Source organism: Podarcis melisellensis (genome assembly GCF_964234715.1).
Source record: "Podarcis melisellensis genome assembly, chromosome: 15".
Lineage (NCBI taxonomy): Eukaryota > Metazoa > Chordata > Lepidosauria > Squamata > Lacertidae > Podarcis > Podarcis melisellensis.
In genome coordinates, this window is record NC_138532.1 from 37,727,014 (window position 1) to 37,740,032 (window position 13,019).

Consider the following 13,019-nt stretch of genomic DNA (forward strand, 5'->3'; position numbering starts at 1 on the left):
TGGGTGAGTTTTAATGTTATGTAACAGATGAATCCCAATGCAGCACTTGCACCAGTAGAAACTTGGTGAGCAACAGGTTGCACATCTATTATGTCACAAAGTTACCAGCAGCCTGCTTATTGCATTCTCTGTTGCACGCTACAGTGTTCTGCTGGCACATTTTTTTTTGCTGGCAGAATAAGTATACCACCTGGCGACTTCAACTTTGGGTTGTATCCAGCTAGGTTTTACTCAAAAGTAGACCCACTGAAATGAATGCACCTAAGTTAGGCATGTTGGCAACTTTCAATAGGTCTGCTCTGAGTAGGACTAACATTGTTTTCCTGAGCACCCGTGCATTCCTGTATTCTTTTGTTGTCCTTTAGCTCACCTTCGTTTTTCTCCTTTGTTCTGCCTCTTGTTTTTTTGGTCCTAACTATGCGACTTTCTAGGGATGCAGGTGGCGCTGTGGGTTAAAGCCTCAGCGCCTAGGACTTGCCGATCGAAAGGTCGGCGGTTCGAATCCCTGCGGCAGGGTGCGCTCCCGCTGCTCGGTCCCAGCGCCTGCCAACCTAGCAGTTCGAAAGCACCTCCGGGTGCAAGTAGATAAATAGGGACCGCTTACCAGCGGGAAGGTAAACGGTGTTTCCGTGTGCGGCTCTGGCTCACCAGAGCAGCGATGTCACGCTGGCCACGTGACCCGGAAGTGTCTTCGGACAGCGCTGGCCCCTGGCCTCTTAAGTGAGATGGGCGCACAACCCCAGAGTCTGTCAAGACTGGCCCGTACGGGCAGGGGTACCTTTACCTTTACCTATGCGACTTTCTCCATGGCTCCTGCGTCACTACTACCCATGCCCCCGCCCTGCCACCAGAAATTCTCAGCAAATTTCTCAGCAGAGCAGTGAGGCTGCCAGCCAGCATTTAAAACTCATTGAAGCACTTTTATTTCAGAATGTCACTTAGCCATCTGTGGTTGATGAATCCTGCAAGTGAACGGTGCTGAGGAAATCAAAGCAGGCTTACGGGCCGGAAACAGCACCACCAATCATTATGCCTGTGGTGTCAGTACTTTAACAGAGTGATCCTTCTGTCCCATATCTCAGGTTCATTCCTCATCACAATCCTATCGGATATCACCACAATGCCCCTTGTCATGGACCCTGTGTTGCTGAAACTGTTTTGTGACCTTTTATCTTACTTGTTGTGCAGACTAGCAACTGCACTGTAATTTGTGATAAATTAGGAGCTTATTTGGTTGTCAGAAGATTGCCAAATGCATAGCCTCTGTGTCTCCGATCTATAGGTGTGGGTTCTCTTTAGACACACATAGTGTAAATTAGACACACTTAGGTTTCAATTAATAAGATGTGCAAAACAATGGAAGCTCATTTCTGGTGTTCTGTAAGATCAGGAAACAATATACAAAGGACTTATTTACAGAGGGGTAATCCTATCTAAGTATGGTTAACTACCTACATGCAGTCATGACCTTTCAGGTAAATGCTCAGTTTTCTTGCAAAGTCTCCTCTAATCCCATTAAGACCACCCATGTATACAACATCACCCCACTGCTCTGACATCATTAAACACCTCCTTAGTACACACCCACCTTTAAAACTGGAAAACCTACTTAAAACCTTTTCTCACTACTGCCATGTTTTGCTAGCTAACTCCATAAATTTTCTTGTGCCCTCTGTGTCATGCTCAAAGATCAGCCCTATCATCTTCCATTGCTACAGCACCACTCTTTCAAGAGCTAGAATAGGTAAAAACTTTGCTCCCATCTTCTAGGGTTCTCATGACACACGATTATTCTCAGACTCAAACCACTTAATTTAATTTTATAGCGCAGGGCTTCTTATTCTTTTCAGTTAAGGCTATGTACACATACACAGCAAGGTAATTTTCACCCTGCTGAGTTTTAAGTCACCTTTTTATGCTACTTGTAGACACCAGAAAGGGGGCAGGGATGCCTTCACCAAGTGCGCATCACCTGATTCAGTGGAGCTGTCACCTGCGCATGTGCAACAGCTGTCTCAATGTACACACCTCAGCCTAACAGCAGCGTATGCTTTCAGATCATATGGAAGCTGGTTTGAGGGGAAATGCATCAAACAGCAGCATGCCTCAAGAAACTACAAGTCTCTACCACAGTGTGGTGTAGTGGTTAAGAGCGGTAGTCTCGTAATCTGGGGAACCGGGTTCGCGTCTCCGCTCCTCCACATGCAGCTGCTGGGTGACCTTGGGCCAGTCACACCTCTTTGAAGTCTCTCAGCCCCACTCACCTCACAGAGTGTTTGTTGTGGGGGGAGAAGGGAAAGGAGAATGTTAGCCGCTTTGAGACTCCTTAAAGGGAGTGAAATGCAGGATATCAAATCCAAATTCCTCTTCTTCAGACTCTTCTCACTCACAGCCGTGTTACCTCTTCAGCTCCTGACACCTCCCCCCAGGCTTCTCCCTCTGTGACCACTCATTGTCATCCCACCAACAATCCCCTGGCTCTTCCCTTGGGGGTCCTCCAGCTGGTTCCTCCCACCACTCTGCATCCAAACAGTCAGTGGCAAGCAGCCTATATTTCCTCATCATCTGCGTCTTCCTCAGGGGAATGTGACAGCACATGTCAATTACTTGCTTAATGGCTTTTTCTGGCTAGCAGCCACTGTGCACCCTTGACCTGCCTTGGGGATGGAGAGCTGAAGGGGGCAGTTTGAGTGTGCTAGGAAACGAGAGAAGTCTTGAGAATTTGGAAATGGCTAGCAGGAAGCAATCATGGAGGGATAGAGTGAGGAAATCCTATTGTCTAGCTTTTCAGGAACAAGTGCTGCATAAAACCCACTGCCTGTCTGGATTCTGACCCCTCCCTCCGCAGCTCAACATGTGTATTTGTAAATGAAGAGATAACGAAATACCCAAAAATTCCAGTGATGGTTTCCTCGCAAGGGAACCAGACTTGCAGATAGGTCAATATGCGGGAGCACAAATCAATATAATGAGGAGACATCACAACACTATAAACGCTGCCTGGGAAGTGTTTGTTCTTAAATTCCAACAACGGATTCCAACACCAGGGGACAGCAGCAGGATGGCCTAGTTAGGAGGATGATTCAAAAACACAGCCTAAAGAATGATGGAGCATATTGATGTTACGTTGAAGGGCCCTGGGCTATTGGGAGATGCTGTGCTTTAACCATGCAAAAGGAAAACGAAGAGAAGATGAAGGCAGCATCCTGACCATTGGTTTCCTGCTGCAAAAATCCATTTCAATTATTTAATATTCTTCCTTGGATCTCTGTTCATCAGTATGTAATGTTATGTAACATCCCACAATTACATGCTTGCAGATAAATTTTGCCAAAACACAGGGAGGCTTTTCTTCTTCTCCAGGCAGCAGTCTCAGACAGATGGGGTTCTAGCTGAAGATGGATGTGTTTGCGCTAGGCACAAGTTCAGCTTTCTGGGAAGGGAAGCCAGGCAAAGTCATGCAAGCGCAAGTTCAGGTTTCCAGTAAGGCAATGTCAGCAAGGACCTGATGAGTCCAAACAGATTAGAGGGCACTTTCCAGTAAGGCAAAAGTCAAGCAAAGAATTGGTCAGGTTCCAATAAGGCAAAGTTAAGCAAAGTTGGTAGCACCCTGGACAGCTTCATGTGAAGCTCAGGCTCAAATGTTGTTTCAGCAAGAAGCAAACCTTATTCAGAATGTATTTAGAACTACAACTCCGTCTGAGTTGCTAGCTCTTTCTCTGGTAATAAAAACTTCTACAATTAAGGGGTCTAGCATGGTACAGTAGTTCCCTGCATCCTAGGTCCTAAAAGAGAAAACTGCATCCTCTGAATTCAGTTTTCCCCTAGTACTTTCAAGCATATAATTATATGATTCTTTGATATCACTACGGGGCTCCCCACCCACTCCATGGAAAAGTAGAAATTCCCCCAAGAACACAGCTCTTTACTCCAGGTCACATCCCTTGCCCACACCCTCTTTGGGTGCTTTTGTCGTGTGAATGTGTCTTTGGACTGTCATAACGCCTCTTGCTCACCTAGGTTTAGGGTTGGAACACAGGAAGCTGATTGACACTAAGTCTAACCATTGGCCCATCATGCTCAGTCTTGTCTTGCTACCTGGAGATGCCAAGAACCTGGGACCTTCTGCATTTGATGCAGACACTATCACTGAGCTGTGTTACTTCCGTAAATGGACACAGAGAGGTTTGTGTGTGTAGAACCTGCTGGGCAGTTGAAATGTAGCTTGCCGTAAAAAGGTAATCACATCCATTGCTCCCTCACTTCCCTTCCACTTGGCCCCAAACACCCCTGGAAGGTGGCCCCTGGCTGAACACCCGCTACCATCCCTGTCCTAGGCCATTCATAAGGGCTTTTCTTCTCTTGTGTATAGACTTGGAGCAATCTTAAAGGTAAAGGTAAAGGGACCCCTGACCATTAGGTCCAGTTGTGGCCGACTCTGGGGTTGCTGTGCTCATCTCGCTTTATTGGTTGAGGGAGTTGGTGTACAGCTAAGCTGCTTCTGGCGAACCAGAGCAGCACATGGAAATGCCTTTTACCTTCCTGCCGGAGCAGTACCTATTTGTCTACTTGCACTTTGATGTTCTTTTCGAACTGCAGGAGCAGGGACCGAGCAACGGGAGCTCACCCCGTCGTGGGGATTCGAACCACTGACCTGATCGGCATGTTCTAGGCCACCCGCGTCCCTGGAGCAATCTTAAGCTCGCCTTAAAAATCCTAGGCTCTCTCATAACAGCTGCAGCTAAGGTCTCCAGATCCGTGTCCTCTATATTCATGAAATTGCTTTGTACTGAGTCGTGCTCAGCCAGCTCTGTCCCTGATTTCCAGTGAACCTTGCTACACACACACACACACACACACCATTCACATTAATTATTTGCTTATTCTTCCTTGAACTTAACCTTGCCTTGCTCTTTCTTTCTTGTCTTCTCAGGGCTGGTGTGCATGATGGAGCCACCCAGTGGCTTCTGCTCAAAATTGCACAAAACAAGGCATCTCTGCGAAGTTGCTTACCACACTGGGGTGTACGGCTGTGTGCTGGGTTTTTGCACACAGGCATTTTTGACACAGAAGGGAGAGTTTTCAGAAATTCCAAAATATGGTAAGATCCAGTCCCCGAACCTCACCTTTTCAACTCCTGCTTGATATGCTACTTGTCAGCTGCTTTGGTAGCATTAAAAAAAGGAACAGCTTATTATGCCGTCCATGTGAATAATGTCACATCCTGGATGGTTAGAAGGATGATAAGGAATAAAAGGAATGTTGACAACATATTATTGTTAAGGGCTCTTGACTAGGGGGTGGGCAATTCTGCCACTTTCGGTTTCTTGTTTTTTTCAGTCTTAAATTCAGTTCTCCACATTTCTGCAGCAATTTGTGATTTTTTATTTTTTTAAAAAAAACTAATCTCATGAAACTCAGCATTTGAGTGTGCATTTCTCCCAATCTACATATTTTTGCATGCAATCTTGTCCAATATATACATTTTTTTTTTTGCAAAGCCACTTCCCCTAGTATAATGCAGTTTCCTATGTTATTTTCACCAATATATGCATTTTCATGTACACTTTTCATGAATATCTCTATCTATCCATCTATCTACCTATTTTTGTGCACGTTACTTGACTTTCCTTGCATGCAATGACAGCCTCTGGTGGGTTGAGCGGACGAGACCATTTGTGGGTCCAACAGTCAAGAAGGTGGTTTCTGCACATGCTGCAGAGGGAAGCGAGGGGTAGGTGGGGCTCATCAACCTGGGAAGGTAACCCACCTAGGAGAAGGAAAATTTATTCAGGAGAGGAAAAGTCTTAGGAGTAAGCCCTACCCAGATCCAGAGTGGAGTCCCTAAGACAGTGCCTCCTTCTGGCAACTCCTGCAGCCAAGCTGGTCCCAAATCCATTGCTCTGCTTTCCTTTGGAACACATCAGCGAGACCATGACTGGTCCAGGACTGGTCCAGGACCTCCATGCACACCAGGCTTGTACCCTGGGGAGGTCACTTGGGTGCTGCTAATGCAGCAGTTTGACTTCACACCTGCAGGGTGTACTTCACATGTAACATTTAAGCACACACGCAAAAGAAGGATTTTTTTAACACGGGTCGACCAGACACTGCCCAGTCCAGCATATGGAAACTAAAAATGGGCTGCATGTTACAGTGACTAATTCTTCTTCTTTGGCGATCACTCGTAGCCAAGTAAGATTGTCTTCCATAAACACGGTTTTAACAATGAGTCCGTAAGTGACTGTGGAGGCCAATTCTGGATCCACACATCTTTCCACAGTGGGGACATTGGTTTCCGGGCGGGAGTTGATCACGGTGTGGACTTGCCAAGCGTGCCTTCCTCTTAGCACATTTCTCCCTTGCGTCCTGAGTTCGAGTGTCTTCAAAGCCCATGACACCTTTGGTAAAGGATGTTCTCCAACTGGAGCGCTCACAGGCCAGTGTTCCCCAGTTGTCAGTGTTTTTACTACATTTTTTAAGATTTGCCTTCAGACGGTCTTTAAACCTCTTTTGTTAACCACCAGCATTACGCTTTCCATTTTTAAATTCGGAATGGAGGGAGTTGCTTTGAAAGACGATCATCAGGCACCCGCACAACATGACTAGTGCAACGAAGTAGATGTTGAAGAATCATTGCTTCAACACTAGTGATCTTTGCTTCTTCCAGTACACTGATATTAGTTTGCCTGTCTTCTCAAGTGATGTGTGGAATTTTTCGGAGACACCGTTGATGGAATCTTTTGAGGAGCTGGAGATGGTGTTTATAAGTGGTCCATGTTTCACAAGCATATAGTAAGGTTGGTAGTACAATAGCTTTGTAAACAAGCATTTTGGTTTCCCTGCAAATGTCCCGGTCCTCAAACACTCTGCACTTCAATCGGGAGAAAGCTGCACTCGCAGAGCTCAGGCGATGCTGGATTTCGGCATCAATGTTGGCCCTTGTGGAAAGATAACTGCCTAGGCAGCAGAAGTGATTGACATTTCCCAACGTTACACCATTGAGTTGGATTTGTGATGCTGCAGAGGGGTTAATACCCTCCTCCAAGATACCCTCCTCTGAAATTGGAATGATTAGCCTTCACTGACACCTCCTTATCGCAGTTGGCTATTGACATAACAAGAGTCTAATTTCCTTCTTATTACTCCTAATTGCTCATGGATAGATTGTGCTGTTCTGGCAATCAGGAGAGCCTCGTTCTCTGCAAAGTTGGCAATTTAATCATTGGATAGTGTGGCTGCATTTGGCTGTGGAAGGTTGGGAGTCCAATATGCATTAACAATGGTTTTGTCGTGGTTCAAAGCATTGGGTATATCTGTATATCTGTGACGACAAATTAGTTCTTGCCTTTATTCCCCCCCCCCCCAAGATTGCTAGTTTTCCTCCATGAATTCATCCATAAAAGGAGGAGTACTGCAGCGGCAGGTTTTGAACTCACAGCCCTGGGGTCGTTAACACCATGCTCTTAGGGCCCAGCATCAGCAGGTAGCATTTCTGTTAAGATTGCTTTTGGGTGTGTCTGTGCCATGCCTAGCCCTGACCTTGTATTAGACATGCAGTCCTCTTAGGATGAGCCAGACAAACCACAGAACAAGGACCTTGAGGAGCAGGCAGATCTCCCTGAATCCAATGGTGAGGATCCTCTTGAAGGCTCTCCAGGTTGTTACCTCTGGAACTGTCAGAGAAGGAGCTGGAGCTGCCTAGGTCCCATCCTCAAGGACACCAGCAGTGAAAGCATCAGGCTCTGGTGGAAGAGGGATGCCACAGCAGGCAGTTACGGGTCCAGAGTTGTTCTTCGGCACATGAGTAAGGGGTCTACTCATGAGTAAGTGGAGGCAGGATGCCTCTGAATGCCAGTTGTTGAAAATAGCAAGAGAGGAGAGTGTTGCTGTACTCAGGCATCTGGCCAGCTGCCGTAAGGACAGGTTACTGGTCTAAAATGGTGGCTGGGGCAACCGAGTTCAATGAGCAGGGTACAAATAATAATATTATTATCGTTATCATCATTATTTGTTAAATTTGTATACCACCCTTCATCCAGAGATCCCAGGGCTGTTCACAACAGAAAAATACAAAATACAGAGCCACAGAATTGTAGAGTTGGCAGGACCCACAAGGATCATCTAGTGCAGGAATCTTTTCGCTCAGTGTGGGGTTTATTTATTTATTTGGTGCTTCATTTTACAGAAACTTCCCTCTAGAGGGCAGCAGGGAATACTCACTTTTCAGTTCATCCTCCATCTAGGGAGCCCTTTCGAATAATTCCACCACTGCAATGAAGCCAAGCGATTGTCTTTGAACTGACTTGCACCGGTGCTTGCTTCCCGCCACAGGTCGCCCTTTCCTGACAACCCCAAAGCTAGGCATTCCCAGTCCTTTCCCTCCTCTGAACACAATAAATCAAATTTTCTGTGCTACACTTCTAGTTCATGGCCCAGCGGGGTTCTTGTAACAAACATTTTTCCAAAAGACCCAACTCAGTGGCCTTGGCTGTTAAGAGGGGAGGCAGATAGTATTTTCTGTTCATTGATTTATTGCCGCTCACACTAACTTCAATAAACCAGGAGTGCTGGTCTTTACTCTTCTTTTCTTTTCTTTTCCTATACAGTGGTACCTTGGTTTAAGAACAGTCCTCTTTAAGAACGATTCAGTTTACGAAGTCCGCAAAACCGGAAGTAGTGTCCTGGTTTGTGAACTTGACCTCAGTCAAAGAATGGAATCAGAATGGTGGAAGGGCACTGGCAGTGGGAGGCCTCATTAGGGACAACACGCCTTGGTTTAAGAACAGTTTCAGTATAAGAACGGACTTCTGGAATGGACTTCCAGAACACTGTATTAGTAACCTCCCCTTTCTCCCAAAGCTGACCATGGCAGTAACCGTCAAAACATTACAGTGGTACAATTTAAAATTAAGCAAATCATATTTGAAACATTTAAAGATCCTCACAGTTACTAATTCCAAGGTTGCCATGGAATCAGCCATCAAATGCCTGGAAAATTGGGGTGTCCTTATATATTTATCCTGAAATGCAATAACCAGGGAGACACAAGCACTTCTCCAAGGAGGGCGTTCCACAAATGGGGAGCCACCACCAAGAAGACCCTGGTCAATGCCAACCAGCCACGAAAACAGGGCCCCATCTGTTCATGATAGGACATGGGATGGTTGATACCATTTTCTTTTCGCAACCAAGTCTAATCAGTGGTCTATTGTGGAACATGGGAAGCTATGTAAAGCAGATGCTCTGCTGATGAGCTATGGTCCTTTCTGCAACATGCCTGTGATGCAGTAACGGTAGATCAGCGGTGAAGTTATACCAGACTTGGGGTGAAATCTTGTCCTGTGACATATCACAAGCAGCAGTCTGAGGTGGAGCAGGAGCCACAGGACCAGCCAGTAGTTGAGACCCAATCATAATTCAGGACCAGAAGCTCAAACCAGGAGGAGGTAGGGTCAAGGAGCGAGCCTGCAGTCAGAACTTGAAACAAACCCAAGGCTTAGCTGGACCAGGAAGCCCTCTTTTCTACTCCTTCCTGTCCTTGTTAAAGAATACAGTGGTACCTCAGGTTACATACGCTTCAGGTTACATACGCTTCATGTTACAGACTCCGCTAACACAGAAATAGTGCTTCAGGTTAAGAACTTTGCTTCAGGATGAGAACAGAAATCGTGCTCCGGCGGCACAGCAGCAGCAGCAGGCCCCATTAGCTAAAGTGGTGCTCCAGGTTAAGAACAGTTTCAGGTTAAGAATGGACCTCCGGAACGAATTAAGTACTTAACCCGAGGTACCACTGTATTAAAAACAGTTTAAAGCAACCTAAAATTTCAAAAGTGAGGTGGGTCCTAAAAGTATACATATGTGGAAGTTAGACTATATACAGTCTTTATTTGCAGAGTTCGTTGCAGGGACGTTCTATGCACATCTTCTGCATTAATCGTCCCATCAGTTTCGTAACAGGAAAATATCACTTTATATATGTGTGTGTGTGTGTTTAAGTGGATTTGTTGTGTCAGGGTAACAAAGTGCTTTAAAGCAGGGCACTTCCTAAGAGTGTGGTGGCCCCACCTCACATTTCAAGTGTTGCCCTTGCTCCTAACCGCTATGCCTGCCAGCCCAGACACAGAGAGGGACATTAACTGCACATTTTCACCCCGCTGCTTCATGTTAAAGCCAGTTTGGCCTTTCCCCTTCTTTTGCCTCACTCCTACAGCCTAATTGTCAGCAGAAAAAAATAAAGAACACTGGGCAACACAAGCAGTCAGCACCCTGACAATAGCATCAGCATATGGCATTCAGTTGGAGCATTGAGTGAACAGTGCCTCTGTGTTTATGTGGGAAGAGGTGGACGGATTCCTGCCAACTTTTAATAAATAAATCAGTTTTGCCTAGATGAGTGTGTGTGCTAAGTTCTTCTTCTTTGGCTGGGGAGAGGAGGGGATGTCTGCAGCAAGGGATCAAGCCAAGCCTATGGAGAAGTTGATTTATTCAAATGGCTTTCTGGCTGCATTCAGAAAGGTCCCCGGCCACCCAGCCCCCAACAGCCTGCCTTTTGTTGATTGTGTTCCTTATTCACAAATGGGATGCAGCCAGATGCACATCTCTCCAAACCATGGCTTAGTGAAAATGCACCGGCTCCCATGGCCACTGGTCCCATCACCTCCTGGCAAATAGAAGGGGAAGAAATGGAGGCAGTGAGAGATTTTACTTTCTTGGGCTCCATGATCACTGCAGATGGTGGCAGCAGCCACGAAATTAAAAGCCCCCTGCTTCTTGGGAGAAAAGCAATGACAAACCTAGACAGCATCTTAAAAAGCAGAGATATGCCTTGCCAACAAAGGTCCGTATAGTTAAAGCTATGGTTTTCCCAGTAGTGATGTATGGAAGTGAGAGCTGGACCATAAAGAAGGCTGATCGCCGAAGAATTGATGCTTTTGAATTATGGTGCTGGAGGAGACTCTTGAGAGTCCCATGGAAGATCAAGGAGAACATTATGAAAATGGTGTATAGATGGTATATTACACCGGTTAAGTTAGCAAAAATGTATAAAACATGTAATAAGTGTTGGAAATGTAAAGAAAAAGAAGGATCATTTTATCATATGTGGTGGGAATGTAAGAAAGTGAAGGGTTTCTGGGAAATGATATATAATGAATTGAAGATGTTGAAATATACATTTGTAAAGAAATCAGAAGCCTTTCTGTTAGGAATAATAGGAAGAGAAATAAATAGAAGGGATAATAAACTTTTTCAATACGCAGTAACAGCAGCAAGAAAATTAATGGCCCAAAAATGGAAACAGGAGGAACTACCGACTCTTGAAGAATGGAGAATGAAACTTATCGACTATGCAGAATTGGACAAACTAACTGGGAAGATTAGGTATCAACAGGACCACAAGTTCATCGAGGACTGGGGAAAATTTGTAGAATATCTGAAAAGTATATGTGATGATCAAACAACGCTAGTGGGATTTAAAGAGGCTTTGTGAAAGGCAGAGGAATATTGTTAAACAGAAAGAGGACAGTAAAGGTAATATCAAAATGCAATATCAAATTTAGAAAATGTGTAAAAATGGCAAAATATGGATGATTGGCAGAGAAGCTGATGGAAGTCCGAAAAGTTGAAATTTGTGAAAAATGTTTGATATTGGAATTTGTATAATGGACAAATTTTAATAAAAATTATTTTTAAAAAAGAGAGAGTCCCATGGAAGATCAAACCTATCCATTCTGAAGGAAATCAGCCCTGAGTGCTCACTGGAAGGACAGATCCTGAAGCTGAGGCTCCAAGACTTTGGCCACCTCATGAGAAGAGAAGACTCCCTGGAAAAGACCCTGATGTTGGGAAAGATGGAGGGCACAAGGAGAAGGGGACGACAGAGGACGAGATGGCTGGACAGTGTTCTTGAAGCTACCAGCATGAGTTTGACCAAACTGCAGGAGGCAGTGGAAGACAGGAGTTCCCGGCTTGCTCTGCTCCATGGGGTCACGAAGAGTCGGACACGACTAAACGACTAAACAACAACAAACCAAGGCTTGGCTTAGAGTGCTGTCCAAACATAGTATTGTGTTCTCTGACTGGCAGCAGCGTTCCAGGGTTTTCAAGCAGGAGCTTTTCCAAGCCTTACCTGGAGATGCCAGGTATTGAACCTCGGACCTTTGCAAGGCTCCTTCCTGGGATCATGGCTAAGTTCCTTTCCTCTTATCCACAACGTGTAGCTAGAGATGTGCCCTATGGTTACAGGTTGTGGTTAAAGAGGAGAGACTTTGGCCAGGGGACATACTAAGGCAAAGCCAAGCAGGTATGAACTCATCTCTCTGGGAGTCAGCATGTTGACAGGGTGCAGAGAACATGGAGAGAGAGAGAGAGAGAGGTTTTTCTCCTCTCAAAACAGAAGTACCTGGGGGTCATCCGTTGATGCTGAATGTTAGGAGAGTCATGTATATGAAAACATATGCAGAGCCCTGCTGGATCCGGTGAAAGGATCAGTTACTTTGGCATCCCATTCTGTGGCATGGGAGTAGCTAGGATTTATTTTAGGGAGGCAGGCTTTATGTTGGGGGAGGCAGAACCTCAGTTAGCTCAGTATTTGTATTGATTTACTTGGGGAAAACAGCTGCCCCTCTGCCCCACCTTGGCTTCACCCATGTTCAGTGCTGTTGGGAACCCCACACTCAGATAGCTCAGTCAGTAGAGCATGAGACTCTTAGGGCGGATCTACACACAGGAAGAAAATGCTATAAATAAATCATTATAACAAAAGAAAAAAAACGCTATGTAAAAATCGCTTAGAATTTCCTTTGCTCTCTGGCGCCATCTGGTGTTGCATGTTCATAATGAATTCAAAACTTTTTTTTTTACTAATGTAGCTTAGGGCTGTGTGTTTGAGTCCCACATCGAGGGAAAAGATTCCTGTATTGGGTGGGAGTGGACTGGATGATCCTTCTATGATTCTGCATATGTGAGGGGAGAACCTGCAGCCTAAGCTCATGCAAGTGTCAAGGAGGGGAAATAAA